This window comes from Mytilus trossulus, chromosome 13 (genome assembly GCF_036588685.1).
Source record: "Mytilus trossulus isolate FHL-02 chromosome 13, PNRI_Mtr1.1.1.hap1, whole genome shotgun sequence".
NCBI lineage: Eukaryota > Metazoa > Mollusca > Bivalvia > Mytilida > Mytilidae > Mytilus > Mytilus trossulus.
In genome coordinates, this window is record NC_086385.1 from 20085770 (window position 1) to 20106343 (window position 20574).

Below are 20574 nucleotides of genomic sequence, written 5' to 3' on the forward strand. Positions count from 1 at the left end.
AAACACAGTGCCAAGCTTAACTTCACCATACGTATCATGAATAGTATCCAACTACTTCCTGTAATTGACTTTTAGGTCAATTTAAGTTTGTCCCGTTCAATAGTTTGTCCCGTGCATAATTATGTCATATTGCATGCAACTTTAAAATACTAGAATACAGCTTAATTGTATACTTACTGTTTAGACTTGACGTGTATTTTCTGTCTTAACTACTTTCTTCATAGACACCAAAAATGTGGTTCAAACTAGAATTTCAATGCCTTTGATTGATACCTTTTCTGAAACTGTTGACAGTAATCTGCTAAATGATAAAATACAAAATGAGTTTCTTTCGCAAATAGGGGAAGGACACGACTAATTCATGGTCCCATTACTTTCTATGTTAAATTCCTCCGTTCAAACCCTACCAGCAGGCACACCTCTTGTTTTAAGTTCAAATAAAGTGGCAATCATTGCATTTCAAAGCAACACTTTAAGCTGCTGCTTAATTTGATGAAAAGCTACAACTCTATCTAGCTACTGAGAAGTGATACAATGTTTATATATAAGCACCACATAGACAGTAACAAGAAAGGCTGATAACCTGTGAACTTTTAGACGGCAGCAATTTCAATATTTAGACTTATTTAAATGTTTTGACTTTTGAGCCTCCTCACTCTCAGTTCGTACAAGTTATAGCAGATACTAGTATGTGATACGTATGATAGGGGACGTTTAATCTATACCTATAAAATGCATCGGATCAGAGGTATAGTAACTGTGAACCCTAAACACAGTGCCAAGCTTAACTTCACCATACGTATCATGAATAGTATCCAACTACTTCCTGTAATTGACTTTTAGGTCAATTTAAGTTTGTCCCGTTCAATAGTTTGTCCCGTGCATAATTATGTCATATTGCATGCAACTTTAAAATACTAGAATACAGCTTAATTGTATACTTACTGTTTAGACTTGACGTGTATTTTCTGTCTTAACTACTTTCTTCATAGACACCAAAAATGTGGTTCAAACTAGAATTTCAATGCCTTTGATTGATACCTTTTCTGAAACTGTTGACAGTAATCTGCTAAATGATAAAATACAAAATGAGTTTCTTTCGCAAATAGGGGAAGGACACGACTAATTCATGGTCCCATTACTTTCTATGTTAAATTCCTCCGTTCAAACCCTACCAGCAGGCACACCTCTTGTTTTAAGTTCAAATAAAGTGGCAATCATTGCATTTCAAAGCAACACTTTAAGCTGCTGCTTAATTTGATGAAAAGCTACAACGCTATCTAGCTACTGAGAAGTGATACAATGTTTATATATAAGCACCACATAGACAGTAACAAGAAAGGCTGATAACCTGTGAACTTTTAGACGGCAGCAATTTCAATATTTAGACTTATTTAAATGTTTTGACTTTTGAGCCTCCTCACTCTCAGTTCGTACAAGTTATAGCAGATACTAGTATGTGATACGTATGATAGGGGACGTTTAATCTATACCTATAAAATGCATCGGATCAGAGGTATAGTAACTGTGAACCCTAAACACAGTGCCAAGCTTAACTTCACCATACGTATCATGAATAGTATCCAACTACTTCCTGTAATTGACTTTTAGGTCAATTTAAGTTTGTCCCGTTCAATAGTTTGTCCCGTGCATAATTATGTCATATTGCATGCAACTTTAAAATACTAGAATACAGCTTAATTGTATACTTACTGTTTAGACTTGACGTGTATTTTCTGTCTTAACTACTTTCTTCATAGACACCAAAAATGTGGTTCAAACTAGAATTTCAATGCCTTTGATTGATACCTTTTCTGAACTAGAATTTCAATGCCTTTGATTGATACCTTTTCTGAAACTGTTGACAGTAATCTGCTAAATGATAAAATACAAAATGAGTTTCTTTCGCAAATAGGGGAAGGACACGACTAATTCATGGTCCCATTACTTTCTATGTTAAATTCCTCCGTTCAAACCCTACCAGCAGGCACACCTCTTGTTTTAAGTTCAAATAAAGTGGCAATCATTGCATTTCAAAGCAACACTTTAAGCTGCTGCTTAATTTGATGAAAAGCTACAACTCTATCTAGCTACTGAGAAGTGATACAATGTTTATATATAAGCACCACATAGACAGTAACAAGAAAGGCTGATAACCTGTGAACTTTTAGACGGCAGCAATTTCAATATTTAGACTTATTTAAATGTTTTGACTTTTGAGCCTCCTCACTCTCAGTTCGTACAAGTTATAGCAGATACTAGTATGTGATACGTATGATAGGGGACGTTTAATCTATACCTATAAAATGCATCGGATCAGAGGTATAGTAACTGTGAACCCTAAACACAGTGCCAAGCTTAACTTCACCATACGTATCATGAATAGTATCCAACTACTTCCTGTAATTGACTTTTAGGTCAATTTAAGTTTGTCCCGTTCAATAGTTTGTCCCGTGCATAATTATGTCATATTGCATGCAACTTTAAAATACTAGAATACAGCTTAATTGTATACTTACTGTTTAGACTTGACGTGTATTTTCTGTCTTAACTACTTTCTTCATAGACACCAAAAATGTGGTTCAAACTAGAATTTCAATGCCTTTGATTGATACCTTTTCTGAAACTGTTGACAGTAATCTGCTAAATGATAAAATACAAAATGAGTTTCTTTCGCAAATAGGGGAAGGACACGACTAATTCATGGTCCCATTACTTTCTATGTTAAATTCCTCCGTTCAAACCCTACCAGCAGGCACACCTCTTGTTTTAAGTTCAAATAAAGTGGCAATCATTGCATTTCAAAGCAACACTTTAAGCTGCTGCTTAATTTGATGAAAAGCTACAACTCTATCTAGCTACTGAGAAGTGATACAATGTTTATATATAAGCACCACATAGACAGTAACAAGAAAGGCTGATAACCTGTGAACTTTTAGACGGCAGCAATTTCAATATTTAGACTTATTTAAATGTTTTGACTTTTGAGCCTCCTCACTCTCAGTTCGTACAAGTTATAGCAGATACTAGTATGTGATACGTATGATAGGGGACGTTTAATCTATACCTATAAAATGCATCGGATCAGAGGTATAGTAACTGTGAACCCTAAACACAGTGCCAAGCTTAACTTCACCATACGTATCATGAATAGTATCCAACTACTTCCTGTAATTGACTTTTAGGTCAATTTAAGTTTGTCCCGTTCAATAGTTTGTCCCGTGCATAATTATGTCATATTGCATGCAACTTTAAAATACTAGAATACAGCTTAATTGTATACTTACTGTTTAGACTTGACGTGTATTTTCTGTCTTAACTACTTTCTTCATAGACACCAAAAATGTGGTTCAAACTAGAATTTCAATGCCTTTGATTGATACCTTTTCTGAAACTGTTGACAGTAATCTGCTAAATGATAAAATACAAAATGAGTTTCTTTCGCAAATAGGGGAAGGACACGACTAATTCATGGTCCCATTACTTTCTATGTTAAATTCCTCCGTTCAAACCCTACCAGCAGGCACACCTCTTGTTTTAAGTTCAAATAAAGTGGCAATCATTGCATTTCAAAGCAACACTTTAAGCTGCTGCTTAATTTGATGAAAAGCTACAACTCTATCTAGCTACTGAGAAGTGATACAATGTTTATATATAAGCACCACATAGACAGTAACAAGAAAGGCTGATAACCTGTGAACTTTTAGACGGCAGCAATTTCAATATTTAGACTTATTTAAATGTTTTGACTTTTGAGCCTCCTCACTCTCAGTTCGTACAAGTTATAGCAGATACTAGTATGTGATACGTATGATAGGGGACGTTTAATCTATACCTATAAAATGCATCGGATCAGAGGTATAGTAACTGTGAACCCTAAACACAGTGCCAAGCTTAACTTCACCATACGTATCATGAATAGTATCCAACTACTTCCTGTAATTGACTTTTAGGTCAATTTAAGTTTGTCCCGTTCAATAGTTTGTCCCGTGCATAATTATGTCATATTGCATGCAACTTTAAAATACTAGAATACAGCTTAATTGTATACTTACTGTTTAGACTTGACGTGTATTTTCTGTCTTAACTACTTTCTTCATAGACACCAAAAATGTGGTTCAAACTAGAATTTCAATGCCTTTGATTGATACCTTTTCTGAAACTGTTGACAGTAATCTGCTAAATGATAAAATACAAAATGAGTTTCTTTCGCAAATAGGGGAAGGACACGACTAATTCATGGTCCCATTACTTTCTATGTTAAATTCCTCCGTTCAAACCCTACCAGCAGGCACACCTCTTGTTTTAAGTTCAAATAAAGTGGCAATCATTGCATTTCAAAGCAACACTTTAAGCTGCTGCTTAATTTGATGAAAAGCTACAACTCTATCTAGCTACTGAGAAGTGATACAATGTTTATATATAAGCACCACATAGACAGTAACAAGAAAGGCTGATAACCTGTGAACTTTTAGACGGCAGCAATTTCAATATTTAGACTTATTTAAATGTTTTGACTTTTGAGCCTCCTCACTCTCAGTTCGTACAAGTTATAGCAGATACTAGTATGTGATACGTATGATAGGGGACGTTTAATCTATACCTATAAAATGCATCGGATCAGAGGTATAGTAACTGTGAACCCTAAACACAGTGCCAAGCTTAACTTCACCATACGTATCATGAATAGTATCCAACTACTTCCTGTAATTGACTTTTAGGTCAATTTAAGTTTGTCCCGTTCAATAGTTTGTCCCGTGCATAATTATGTCATATTGCATGCAACTTTAAAATACTAGAATACAGCTTAATTGTATACTTACTGTTTAGACTTGACGTGTATTTTCTGTCTTAACTACTTTCTTCATAGACACCAAAAATGTGGTTCAAACTAGAATTTCAATGCCTTTGATTGATACCTTTTCTGAAACTGTTGACAGTAATCTGCTAAATGATAAAATACAAAATGAGTTTCTTTCGCAAATAGGGGAAGGACACGACTAATTCATGGTCCCATTACTTTCTATGTTAAATTCCTCCGTTCAAACCCTACCAGCAGGCACACCTCTTGTTTTAAGTTCAAATAAAGTGGCAATCATTGCATTTCAAAGCAACACTTTAAGCTGCTGCTTAATTTGATGAAAAGCTACAACTCTATCTAGCTACTGAGAAGTGATACAATGTTTATATATAAGCACCACATAGACAGTAACAAGAAAGGCTGATAACCTGTGAACTTTTAGACGGCAGCAATTTCAATATTTAGACTTATTTAAATGTTTTGACTTTTGAGCCTCCTCACTCTCAGTTCGTACAAGTTATAGCAGATACTAGTATGTGATACGTATGATAGGGGACGTTTAATCTATACCTATAAAATGCATCGGATCAGAGGTATAGTAACTGTGAACCCTAAACACAGTGCCAAGCTTAACTTCACCATACGTATCATGAATAGTATCCAACTACTTCCTGTAATTGACTTTTAGGTCAATTTAAGTTTGTCCCGTTCAATAGTTTGTCCCGTGCATAATTATGTCATATTGCATGCAACTTTAAAATACTAGAATACAGCTTAATTGTATACTTACTGTTTAGACTTGACGTGTATTTTCTGTCTTAACTACTTTCTTCATAGACACCAAAAATGTGGTTCAAACTAGAATTTCAATGCCTTTGATTGATACCTTTTCTGAAACTGTTGACAGTAATCTGCTAAATGATAAAATACAAAATGAGTTTCTTTCGCAAATAGGGGAAGGACACGACTAATTCATGGTCCCATTACTTTCTATGTTAAATTCCTCCGTTCAAACCCTACCAGCAGGCACACCTCTTGTTTTAAGTTCAAATAAAGTGGCAATCATTGCATTTCAAAGCAACACTTTAAGCTGCTGCTTAATTTGATGAAAAGCTACAACTCTATCTAGCTACTGAGAAGTGATACAATGTTTATATATAAGCACCACATAGACAGTAACAAGAAAGGCTGATAACCTGTGAACTTTTAGACGGCAGCAATTTCAATATTTAGACTTATTTAAATGTTTTGACTTTTGAGCCTCCTCACTCTCAGTTCGTACAAGTTATAGCAGATACTAGTATGTGATACGTATGATAGGGGACGTTTAATCTATACCTATAAAATGCATCGGATCAGAGGTATAGTAACTGTGAACCCTAAACACAGTGCCAAGCTTAACTTCACCATACGTATCATGAATAGTATCCAACTACTTCCTGTAATTGACTTTTAGGTCAATTTAAGTTTGTCCCGTTCAATAGTTTGTCCCGTGCATAATTATGTCATATTGCATGCAACTTTAAAATACTAGAATACAGCTTAATTGTATACTTACTGTTTAGACTTGACGTGTATTTTCTGTCTTAACTACTTTCTTCATAGACACCAAAAATGTGGTTCAAACTAGAATTTCAATGCCTTTGATTGATACCTTTTCTGAAACTGTTGACAGTAATCTGCTAAATGATAAAATACAAAATGAGTTTCTTTCGCAAATAGGGGAAGGACACGACTAATTCATGGTCCCATTACTTTCTATGTTAAATTCCTCCGTTCAAACCCTACCAGCAGGCACACCTCTTGTTTTAAGTTCAAATAAAGTGGCAATCATTGCATTTCAAAGCAACACTTTAAGCTGCTGCTTAATTTGATGAAAAGCTACAACTCTATCTAGCTACTGAGAAGTGATACAATGTTTATATATAAGCACCACATAGACAGTAACAAGAAAGGCTGATAACCTGTGAACTTTTAGACGGCAGCAATTTCAATATTTAGACTTATTTAAATGTTTTGACTTTTGAGCCTCCTCACTCTCAGTTCGTACAAGTTATAGCAGATACTAGTATGTGATACGTATGATAGGGGACGTTTAATCTATACCTATAAAATGCATCGGATCAGAGGTATAGTAACTGTGAACCCTAAACACAGTGCCAAGCTTAACTTCACCATACGTATCATGAATAGTATCCAACTACTTCCTGTAATTGACTTTTAGGTCAATTTAAGTTTGTCCCGTTCAATAGTTTGTCCCGTGCATAATTATGTCATATTGCATGCAACTTTAAAATACTAGAATACAGCTTAATTGTATACTTACTGTTTAGACTTGACGTGTATTTTCTGTCTTAACTACTTTCTTCATAGACACCAAAAATGTGGTTCAAACTAGAATTTCAATGCCTTTGATTGATACCTTTTCTGAAACTGTTGACAGTAATCTGCTAAATGATAAAATACAAAATGAGTTTCTTTCGCAAATAGGGGAAGGACACGACTAATTCATGGTCCCATTACTTTCTATGTTAAATTCCTCCGTTCAAACCCTACCAGCAGGCACACCTCTTGTTTTAAGTTCAAATAAAGTGGCAATCATTGCATTTCAAAGCAACACTTTAAGCTGCTGCTTAATTTGATGAAAAGCTACAACTCTATCTAGCTACTGAGAAGTGATACAATGTTTATATATAAGCACCACATAGACAGTAACAAGAAAGGCTGATAACCTGTGAACTTTTAGACGGCAGCAATTTCAATATTTAGACTTATTTAAATGTTTTGACTTTTGAGCCTCCTCACTCTCAGTTCGTACAAGTTATAGCAGATACTAGTATGTGATACGTATGATAGGGGACGTTTAATCTATACCTATAAAATGCATCGGATCAGAGGTATAGTAACTGTGAACCCTAAACACAGTGCCAAGCTTAACTTCACCATACGTATCATGAATAGTATCCAACTACTTCCTGTAATTGACTTTTAGGTCAATTTAAGTTTGTCCCGTTCAATAGTTTGTCCCGTGCATAATTATGTCATATTGCATGCAACTTTAAAATACTAGAATACAGCTTAATTGTATACTTACTGTTTAGACTTGACGTGTATTTTCTGTCTTAACTACTTTCTTCATAGACACCAAAAATGTGGTTCAAACTAGAATTTCAATGCCTTTGATTGATACCTTTTCTGAAACTGTTGACAGTAATCTGCTAAATGATAAAATACAAAATGAGTTTCTTTCGCAAATAGGGGAAGGACACGACTAATTCATGGTCCCATTACTTTCTATGTTAAATTCCTCCGTTCAAACCCTACCAGCAGGCACACCTCTTGTTTTAAGTTCAAATAAAGTGGCAATCATTGCATTTCAAAGCAACACTTTAAGCTGCTGCTTAATTTGATGAAAAGCTACAACTCTATCTAGCTACTGAGAAGTGATACAATGTTTATATATAAGCACCACATAGACAGTAACAAGAAAGGCTGATAACCTGTGAACTTTTAGACGGCAGCAATTTCAATATTTAGACTTATTTAAATGTTTTGACTTTTGAGCCTCCTCACTCTCAGTTCGTACAAGTTATAGCAGATACTAGTATGTGATACGTATGATAGGGGACGTTTAATCTATACCTATAAAATGCATCGGATCAGAGGTATAGTAACTGTGAACCCTAAACACAGTGCCAAGCTTAACTTCACCATACGTATCATGAATAGTATCCAACTACTTCCTGTAATTGACTTTTAGGTCAATTTAAGTTTGTCCCGTTCAATAGTTTGTCCCGTGCATAATTATGTCATATTGCATGCAACTTTAAAATACTAGAATACAGCTTAATTGTATACTTACTGTTTAGACTTGACGTGTATTTTCTGTCTTAACTACTTTCTTCATAGACACCAAAAATGTGGTTCAAACTAGAATTTCAATGCCTTTGATTGATACCTTTTCTGAAACTGTTGACAGTAATCTGCTAAATGATAAAATACAAAATGAGTTTCTTTCGCAAATAGGGGAAGGACACGACTAATTCATGGTCCCATTACTTTCTATGTTAAATTCCTCCGTTCAAACCCTACCAGCAGGCACACCTCTTGTTTTAAGTTCAAATAAAGTGGCAATCATTGCATTTCAAAGCAACACTTTAAGCTGCTGCTTAATTTGATGAAAAGCTACAACTCTATCTAGCTACTGAGAAGTGATACAATGTTTATATATAAGCACCACATAGACAGTAACAAGAAAGGCTGATAACCTGTGAACTTTTAGACGGCAGCAATTTCAATATTTAGACTTATTTAAATGTTTTGACTTTTGAGCCTCCTCACTCTCAGTTCGTACAAGTTATAGCAGATACTAGTATGTGATACGTATGATAGGGGACGTTTAATCTATACCTATAAAATGCATCGGATCAGAGGTATAGTAACTGTGAACCCTAAACACAGTGCCAAGCTTAACTTCACCATACGTATCATGAATAGTATCCAACTACTTCCTGTAATTGACTTTTAGGTCAATTTAAGTTTGTCCCGTTCAATAGTTTGTCCCGTGCATAATTATGTCATATTGCATGCAACTTTAAAATACTAGAATACAGCTTAATTGTATACTTACTGTTTAGACTTGACGTGTATTTTCTGTCTTAACTACTTTCTTCATAGACACCAAAAATGTGGTTCAAACTAGAATTTCAATGCCTTTGATTGATACCTTTTCTGAAACTGTTGACAGTAATCTGCTAAATGATAAAATACAAAATGAGTTTCTTTCGCAAATAGGAGAAGGACACGACTAATTCATGGTCCCATTACTTTCTATGTTAAATTCCTCCGTTCAAACCCTACCAGCAGGCACACCTCTTGTTTTAAGTTCAAATAAAGTGGCAATCATTGCATTTCAAAGCAACACTTTAAGCTGCTGCTTAATTTGATGAAAAGCTACAACTCTATCTAGCTACTGAGAAGTGATACAATGTTTATATATAAGCACCACATAGACAGTAACAAGAAAGGCTGATAACCTGTGAACTTTTAGACGGCAGCAATTTCAATATTTAGACTTATTTAAATGTTTTGACTTTTGAGCCTCCTCACTCTCAGTTCGTACAAGTTATAGCAGATACTAGTATGTGATACGTATGATAGGGGACGTTTAATCTATACCTATAAAATGCATCGGATCAGAGGTATAGTAACTGTGAACCCTAAACACAGTGCCAAGCTTAACTTCACCATACGTATCATGAATAGTATCCAACTACTTCCTGTAATTGACTTTTAGGTCAATTTAAGTTTGTCCCGTTCAATAGTTTGTCCCGTGCATAATTATGTCATATTGCATGCAACTTTAAAATACTAGAATACAGCTTAATTGTATACTTACTGTTTAGACTTGACGTGTATTTTCTGTCTTAACTACTTTCTTCATAGACACCAAAAATGTGGTTCAAACTAGAATTTCAATGCCTTTGATTGATACCTTTTCTGAAACTGTTGACAGTAATCTGCTAAATGATAAAATACAAAATGAGTTTCTTTCGCAAATAGGGGAAGGACACGACTAATTCATGGTCCCATTACTTTCTATGTTAAATTCCTCCGTTCAAACCCTACCAGCAGGCACACCTCTTGTTTTAAGTTCAAATAAAGTGGCAATCATTGCATTTCAAAGCAACACTTTAAGCTGCTGCTTAATTTGATGAAAAGCTACAACTCTATCTAGCTACTGAGAAGTGATACAATGTTTATATATAAGCACCACATAGACAGTAACAAGAAAGGCTGATAACCTGTGAACTTTTAGACGGCAGCAATTTCAATATTTAGACTTATTTAAATGTTTTGACTTTTGAGCCTCCTCACTCTCAGTTCGTACAAGTTATAGCAGATACTAGTATGTGATACGTATGATAGGGGACGTTTAATCTATACCTATAAAATGCATCGGATCAGAGGTATAGTAACTGTGAACCCTAAACACAGTGCCAAGCTTAACTTCACCATACGTATCATGAATAGTATCCAACTACTTCCTGTAATTGACTTTTAGGTCAATTTAAGTTTGTCCCGTTCAATAGTTTGTCCCGTGCATAATTATGTCATATTGCATGCAACTTTAAAATACTAGAATACAGCTTAATTGTATACTTACTGTTTAGACTTGACGTGTATTTTCTGTCTTAACTACTTTCTTCATAGACACCAAAAATGTGGTTCAAACTAGAATTTCAATGCCTTTGATTGATACCTTTTCTGAAACTGTTGACAGTAATCTGCTAAATGATAAAATACAAAATGAGTTTCTTTCGCAAATAGGGGAAGGACACGACTAATTCATGGTCCCATTACTTTCTATGTTAAATTCCTCCGTTCAAACCCTACCAGCAGGCACACCTCTTGTTTTAAGTTCAAATAAAGTGGCAATCATTGCATTTCAAAGCAACACTTTAAGCTGCTGCTTAATTTGATGAAAAACTACAACTCTATCTAGCTACTGAGAAGTGATACAATGTTTATATATAAGCACCACATAGACAGTAACAAGAAAGGCTGATAACCTGTGAACTTTTAGACGGCAGCAATTTCAATATTTAGACTTATTTAAATGTTTTGACTTTTGAGCCTCCTCACTCTCAGTTCGTACAAGTTATAGCAGATACTAGTATGTGATACGTATGATAGGGGACGTTTAATCTATACCTATAAAATGCATCGGATCAGAGGTATAGTAACTGTGAACCCTAAACACAGTGCCAAGCTTAACTTCACCATACGTATCATGAATAGTATCCAACTACTTCCTGTAATTGACTTTTAGGTCAATTTAAGTTTGTCCCGTTCAATAGTTTGTCCCGTGCATAATTATGTCATATTGCATGCAACTTTAAAATACTAGAATACAGCTTAATTGTATACTTACTGTTTAGACTTGACGTGTATTTTCTGTCTTAACTACTTTCTTCATAGACACCAAAAATGTGGTTCAAACTAGAATTTCAATGCCTTTGATTGATACCTTTTCTGAAACTGTTGACAGTAATCTGCTAAATGATAAAATACAAAATGAGTTTCTTTCGCAAATAGGGGAAGGACACGACTAATTCATGGTCCCATTACTTTCTATGTTAAATTCCTCCGTTCAAACCCTACCAGCAGGCACACCTCTTGTTTTAAGTTCAAATAAAGTGGCAATCATTGCATTTCAAAGCAACACTTTAAGCTGCTGCTTAATTTGATGAAAAGCTACAACTCTATCTAGCTACTGAGAAGTGATACAATGTTTATATATAAGCACCACATAGACAGTAACAAGAAAGGCTGATAACCTGTGAACTTTTAGACGGCAGCAATTTCAATATTTAGACTTATTTAAATGTTTTGACTTTTGAGCCTCCTCACTCTCAGTTCGTACAAGTTATAGCAGATACTAGTATGTGATACGTATGATAGGGGACGTTTAATCTATACCTATAAAATGCATCGGATCAGAGGTATAGTAACTGTGAACCCTAAACACAGTGCCAAGCTTAACTTCACCATACGTATCATGAATAGTATCCAACTACTTCCTGTAATTGACTTTTAGGTCAATTTAAGTTTGTCCCGTTCAATAGTTTGTCCCGTGCATAATTATGTCATATTGCATGCAACTTTAAAATACTAGAATACAGCTTAATTGTATACTTACTGTTTAGACTTGACGTGTATTTTCTGTCTTAACTACTTTCTTCATAGACACCAAAAATGTGGTTCAAACTAGAATTTCAATGCCTTTGATTGATACCTTTTCTGAAACTGTTGACAGTAATCTGCTAAATGATAAAATACAAAATGAGTTTCTTTCGCAAATAGGGGAAGGACACGACTAATTCATGGTCCCATTACTTTCTATGTTAAATTCCTCCGTTCAAACCCTACCAGCAGGCACACCTCTTGTTTTAAGTTCAAATAAAGTGGCAATCATTGCATTTCAAAGCAACACTTTAAGCTGCTGCTTAATTTGATGAAAAGCTACAACTCTATCTAGCTACTGAGAAGTGATACAATGTTTATATATAAGCACCACATAGACAGTAACAAGAAAGGCTGATAACCTGTGAACTTTTAGACGGCAGCAATTTCAATATTTAGACTTATTTAAATGTTTTGACTTTTGAGCCTCCTCACTCTCAGTTCGTACAAGTTATAGCAGATACTAGTATGTGATACGTATGATAGGGGACGTTTAATCTATACCTATAAAATGCATCGGATCAGAGGTATAGTAACTGTGAACCCTAAACACAGTGCCAAGCTTAACTTCACCATACGTATCATGAATAGTATCCAACTACTTCCTGTAATTGACTTTTAGGTCAATTTAAGTTTGTCCCGTTCAATAGTTTGTCCCGTGCATAATTATGTCATATTGCATGCAACTTTAAAATACTAGAATACAGCTTAATTGTATACTTACTGTTTAGACTTGACGTGTATTTTCTGTCTTAACTACTTTCTTCATAGACACCAAAAATGTGGTTCAAACTAGAATTTCAATGCCTTTGATTGATACCTTTTCTGAAACTGTTGACAGTAATCTGCTAAATGATAAAATACAAAATGAGTTTCTTTCGCAAATAGGGGAAGGACACGACTAATTCATGGTCCCATTACTTTCTATGTTAAATTCCTCCGTTCAAACCCTACCAGCAGGCACACCTCTTGTTTTAAGTTCAAATAAAGTGGCAATCATTGCATTTCAAAGCAACACTTTAAGCTGCTGCTTAATTTGATGAAAAGCTACAACTCTATCTAGCTACTGAGAAGTGATACAATGTTTATATATAAGCACAACATAGACAGTAACAAGAAAGGCTGATAACCTGTGAACTTTTAGACGGCAGCAATTTCAATATTTAGACTTATTTAAATGTTTTGACTTTTGAGCCTCCTCACTCTCAGTTCGTACAAGTTATAGCAGATACTAGTATGTGATACGTATGATAGGGGACGTTTAATCTATACCTATAAAATGCATCGGATCAGAGGTATAGTAACTGTGAACCCTAAACACAGTGCCAAGCTTAACTTCACCATACGTATCATGAATAGTATCCAACTACTTCCTGTAATTGACTTTTAGGTCAATTTAAGTTTGTCCCGTTCAATAGTTTGTCCCGTGCATAATTATGTCATATTGCATGCAACTTTAAAATACTAGAATACAGCTTAATTGTATACTTACTGTTTAGACTTGACGTGTATTTTCTGTCTTAACTACTTTCTTCATAGACACCAAAAATGTGGTTCAAACTAGAATTTCAATGCCTTTGATTGATACCTTTCCTGAAACTGTTGACAGTAATCTGCTAAATGATAAAATACAAAATGAGTTTCTTTCGCAAATAGGGGAAGGACACGACTAATTCATGGTCCCATTACTTTCTATGTTAAATTCCTCCGTTCAAACCCTACCAGCAGGCACACCTCTTGTTTTAAGTTCAAATAAAGTGGCAATCATTGCATTTCAAAGCAACACTTTAAGCTGCTGCTTAATTTGATGAAAAGCTACAACTCTATCTAGCTACTGAGAAGTGATACAATGTTTATATATAAGCACCACATAGACAGTAACAAGAAAGGCTGATAACCTGTGAACTTTTAGACGGCAGCAATTTCAATATTTAGACTTATTTAAATGTTTTGACTTTTGAGCCTCCTCACTCTCAGTTCGTACAAGTTATAGCAGATACTAGTATGTGATACGTATGATAGGGGACGTTTAATCTATACCTATAAAATGCATCGGATCAGAGGTATAGTAACTGTGAACCCTAAACACAGTGCCAAGCTTAACTTCACCATACGTATCATGAATAGTATCCAACTACTTCCTGTAATTGACTTTTAGGTCAATTTAAGTTTGTCCCGTTCAATAGTTTGTCCCGTGCATAATTATGTCATATTGCATGCAACTTTAAAATACTAGAATACAGCTTAATTGTATACTTACTGTTTAGACTTGACGTGTATTTTCTGTCTTAACTACTTTCTTCATAGACACCAAAAATGTGGTTCAAACTAGAATTTCAATGCCTTTGATTGATACCTTTCCTGAAACTGTTGACAGTAATCTGCTAAATGATAAAATACAAAATGAGTTTCTTTCGCAAATAGGGGAAGGACACGACTAATTCATGGTCCCATTACTTTCTATGTTAAATTCCTCAGTTCAAACCCTACCAGCAGGCACACCTCTTGTTTTAAGTTCAAATAAAGTGGCAATCATTGCATTTCAAAGCAACACTTTAAGCTGCTGCTTAATTTGATGAAAAGCTACAACTCTATCTAGCTACTGAGAAGTGATACAATGTTTATATATAAGCACCACATAGACAGTAACAAGAAAGGCTGATAACCTGTGAACTTTTAGACGGCAGCAATTTCAATATTTAGACTTATTTAAATGTTTTGACTTTTGAGCCTCCTCACTCTCAGTTCGTACAAGTTATAGCAGATACTAGTATGTGATACGTATGATAGGGGACGTTTAATCTATACCTATAAAATGCATCGGATCAGAGGTATAGTAACTGTGAACCCTAAACACAGTGCCAAGCTTAACTTCACCATACGTATCATGAATAGTATCCAACTACTTCCTGTAATTGACTTTTAGGTCAATTTAAGTTTGTCCCGTTCAATAGTTTGTCCCGTGCATAATTATGTCATATTGCATGCAACTTTAAAATACTAGAATACAGCTTAATTGTATACTTACTGTTTAGACTTGACGTGTATTTTCTGTCTTAACTACTTTCTTCATAGACACCAAAAATGTGGTTCAAACTAGAATTTCAATGCCTTTGATTGATACCTTTTCTGAAACTGTTGACAGTAATCTGCTAAATGATAAAATACAAAATGAGTTTCTTTCGCAAATAGGGGAAGGACACGACTAATTCATGGTCCCATTACTTTCTATGTTAAATTCCTCCGTTCAAACCCTACCAGCAGGCACACCTCTTGTTTTAAGTTCAAATAAAGTGGCAATCATTGCATTTCAAAGCAACACTTTAAGCTGCTGCTTAATTTGATGAAAAGCTACAACTCTATCTAGCTACTGAGAAGTGATACAATGTTTATATATAAGCACCACATAGACAGTAACAAGAAAGGCTGATAACCTGTGAACTTTTAGACGGCAGCAATTTCAATATTTAGACTTATTTAAATGTTTTGACTTTTGAGCCTCCTCACTCTCAGTTCGTACAAGTTATAGCAGATACTAGTATGTGATACGTATGATAGGGGACGTTTAATCTATACCTATAAAATGCATCGGATCAGAGGTATAGTAACTGTGAACCCTAAACACAGTGCCAAGCTTAACTTCACCATACGTATCATGAATAGTATCCAACTACTTCCTGTAATTGACTTTTAGGTCAATTTAAGTTTGTCCCGTTCAATAGTTTGTCCCGTGCATAATTATGTCATATTGCATGCAACTTTAAAATACTAGAATACAGCTTAATTGTATACTTACTGTTTAGACTTGACGTGTATTTTCTGTCTTAACTACTTTCTTCATAGACACCAAAAATGTGGTTCAAACTAGAATTTCAATGCCTTTGATTGATACCTTTTCTGAAACTGTTGACAGTAATCTGCTAAATGATAAAATACAAAATGAGTTTCTTTCGCAAATAGGGGAAGGACACGACTAATTCATGGTCCCATTACTTTCTATGTTAAATTCCTCCGTTCAAACCCTACCAGCAGGCACACCTCTTGTTTTAAGTTCAAATAAAGTGGCAATCATTGCATTTCAAAGCAACACTTTAAGCTGCTGCTTAATTTGATGAAAAGCTACAACTCTATCTAGCTACTGAGAAGTGATACAATGTTTATATATAAGCACCACATAGACAGTAACAAGAAAGGCTGATAACCTGTGAACTTTTAGACGGCAGCAATTTCAATATTTAGACTTATTTAAATGTTTTGACTTTTGAGCCTCCTCACTCTCAGTTCGTACAAGTTATAGCAGATACTAGTATGTGATACGTATGATAGGGGACGTTTAATCTATACCTATAAAATGCATCGGATCAGAGGTATAGTAACTGTGAACCCTAAACACAGTGCCAAGCTTAACTTCACCATACGTATCATGAATAGTATCCAACTACTTCCTGTAATTGACTTTTAGGTCAATTTAAGTTTGTCCCGTTCAATAGTTTGTCCCGTGCATAATTATGTCATATTGCATGCAACTTTAAAATACTAGAATACAGCTTAATTGTATACTTACTGTTTAGACTTGACGTGTATTTTCTGTCTTAACTACTTTCTTCATAGACACCAAAAATGTGGTTCAAACTAGAATTTCAATGCCTTTGATTGATACCTTTTCTGAAACTGTTGACAGTAATCTGCTAAATGATAAAATACAAAATGAGTTTCTTTCGCAAATAGGGGAAGGACACGACTAATTCATGGTCCCATTACTTTCTATGTTAAATTCCTCCGTTCAAACCCTACCAGCAGGCACACCTCTTGTTTTAAGTTCAAATAAAGTGGCAATCATTGCATTTCAAAGCAACACTTTAAGCTGCTGCTTAATTTGATGAAAAGCTACAACTCTATCTAGCTACTGAGAAGTGATACAATGTTTATATATAAGCACCACATAGACAGTAACAAGAAAGGCTGATAACCTGTGAACTTTTAGACGGCAGCAATTTCAATATTTAGACTTATTTAAATGTTTTGACTTTTGAGCCTCCTCACTCTCAGTTCGTACAAGTTATAGCAGATACTAGTATGTGATACGTATGATAGGGGACGTTTAATCTATACCTATAAAATGCATCGGATCAGAGGTATAGTAACTGTGAACCCTAAACACAGTGCCAAGCTTAACTTCACCATACGTATCATGAATAGTATCCAACTACTTCCTGTAATTGACTTTTAGGTCAATTTAAGTTTGTCCCGTTCAATAGTTTGTCCCGTGCATAATTATGTCATATTGCATGCAACTTTAAAATACTAGAATACAGCTTAATTGTATACTTACTGTTTAGACTTGACGTGTATTTTCTGTCTTAACTACTTTCTTCATAGACACCAAAAATGTGGTTCAAACTAGAATTTCAATGCCTTTGATTGATACCTTTCATGAAACTGTTGACAGTAATCTGCTAAATGATAAAATACAAAATGAGTTTCTTTCGCAAATAGGGGAAGGACACGACTAATTCATGGTCCCATTACTTTCTATGTTAAATTCCTCCGTTCAAACCCTACCAGCAGGCACACCTCTTGTTTTAAGTTCAAATAAAGTGGCAATCATTGCATTTCAAAGCAACACTTTAAGCTGCTGCTTAATTTGATGAAAAGCTACAACTCTATCTAGCTACTGAGAAGTGATACAATGTTTATATATAAGCACCACATAGACAGTAACAAGAAAGGCTGATAACCTGTGAACTTTTAGACGGCAGCAATTTCAATATTTAGACTTATTTAAATGTTTTGACTTTTGAGCCTCCTCACTCTCAGTTCGTACAAGTTATAGCAGATACTAGTATGTGATACGTATGATAGGGGACGTTTAATCTATACCTATAAAATGCATCGGATCAGAGGTATAGTAACTGTGAACCCTAAACACAGTGCCAAGCTTAACTTCACCATACGTATCATGAATAGTATCCAACTACTTCCTGTAATTGACTTTTAGGTCAATTTAAGTTTGTCCCGTTCAATAGTTTGTCCCGTGCATAATTATGTCATATTGCATGCAACTTTAAAATACTAGAATACAGCTTAATTGTATACTTACTGTTTAGACTTGACGTGTATTTTCTGTCTTAACTACTTTCTTCATAGACACCAAAAATGTGGTTCAAACTAGAATTTCAATGCCTTTGATTGATACCTTTTCTGAAACTGTTGACAGTAATCTGCTAAATGATAAAATACAAAATGAGTTTCTTTCGCAAATAGGGGAAGGACACGACTAATTCATGGTCCCATTACTTTCTATGTTAAATTCCTCCGTTCAAACCCTACCAGCAGGCACACCTCTTGTTTTAAGTTCAAATAAAGTGGCAATCATTGCATTTCAAAGCAACACTTTAAGCTGCTGCTTAATTTGATGAAAAGCTACAACTCTATCTAGCTACTGAGAAGTGATACAATGTTTATATATAAGCACCACATAGACAGTAACAAGAAAGGCTGATAACCTGTGAACTTTTAGACGGCAGCAATTTCAATATTTAGACTTATTTAAATGTTTTGACTTTTGAGCCTCCTCACTCTCAGTTCGTACAAGTTATAGCAGATACTAGTATGTGATACGTATGATAGGGGACGTTTAATCTATACCTATAAAATGCATCGGATCAGAGGTATAGTAACTGTGAACCCTAAACACAGTGCCAAGCTTAACTTCACCATACGTATCATGAATAGTATCCAACTACTTCCTGTAATTGACTTTTAGGTCAATTTAAGTTTGTCCCGTTCAACAGTTTGTCCCGTGCATAATTATGTCATATTGCATGCAACTTTAAAATACTAGAATACAGCTTAATTGTATACTTACTGTTTAGACTTGACGTGTATTTTCTGTCTTAACTACTTTCTTCATAGACACCAAAAATGTGGTTCAAACTAGAATTTCAATGCCTTTGATTGATACCTTTCATGAAACTGTTGACAGTAATCTGCTAAATGATAAAATACAAAATGAGTTTCTTTCGCAAATAGGGGAAGGACACGACTAATTCATGGTCCCATTACTTTCTATGTTAAATTCCTCCGTTCAAACCCTACCAGCAGGCACACCTCTTGTTTTAAGTTCAAATAAAGTGGCAATCATTGCATTTCAAAGCAACACTTTAAGCTGCTGCTTAATTTGATGAAAAGCTACAACTCTATCTAGCTACTGAGAAGTGATACAATGTTTATATATAAGCACCACATAGACAGTAACAAGAAAGGCTGATAACCTGTGAACTTTTAGACGGCAGCAATTTCAATATTTAGACTTATTTAAATGTTTTGACTTTTGAGCCTCCTCACTCTCAGTTCGTACAAGTTATAGCAGATACTAGTATGTGATACGTATGATAGGGGACGTTTAATCTATACCTATAAAATGCATCGGATCAGAGGTATAGTAACTGTGAACCCTAAACACAGTGCCAAGCTTAACTTCACCATACGTATCATGAATAGTATCCAACTACTTCCTGTAATTGACTTTTAGGTCAATTTAAGTTTGTCCCGTTCAATAGTTTGTCCCGTGCATAATTATGTCATATTGCATGCAACTTTAAAATACTAGAATACAGCTTAATTGTATACTTACTGTTTAGACTTGACGTGTATTTTCTGTCTTAACTACTTTCTTCATAGACACCAAAAATGTGGTTCAAACTAGAATTTCAATGCCTTTGATTGATACCTTTCCTGAAACTGTTGACAGTAATCTGCTAAATGATAAAATACAAAATGAGTTTCTTTCGCAAATAGGGGAAGGACACGACTAATTCATGGTCCCATTACTTTCTATGTTAAATTCCTCCGTTCAAACCCTACCAGCAGGCACACCTCTTGTTTTAAGTTCAAATAAAGTGGCAATCATTGCATTTCAAAGCAACACTTTAAGCTGCTGCTTAATTTGATGAAAAGCTACAACTCTATCTAGCTACTGAGAAGTGATACAATGTTTATATATAAGCACCACATAGACAGTAACA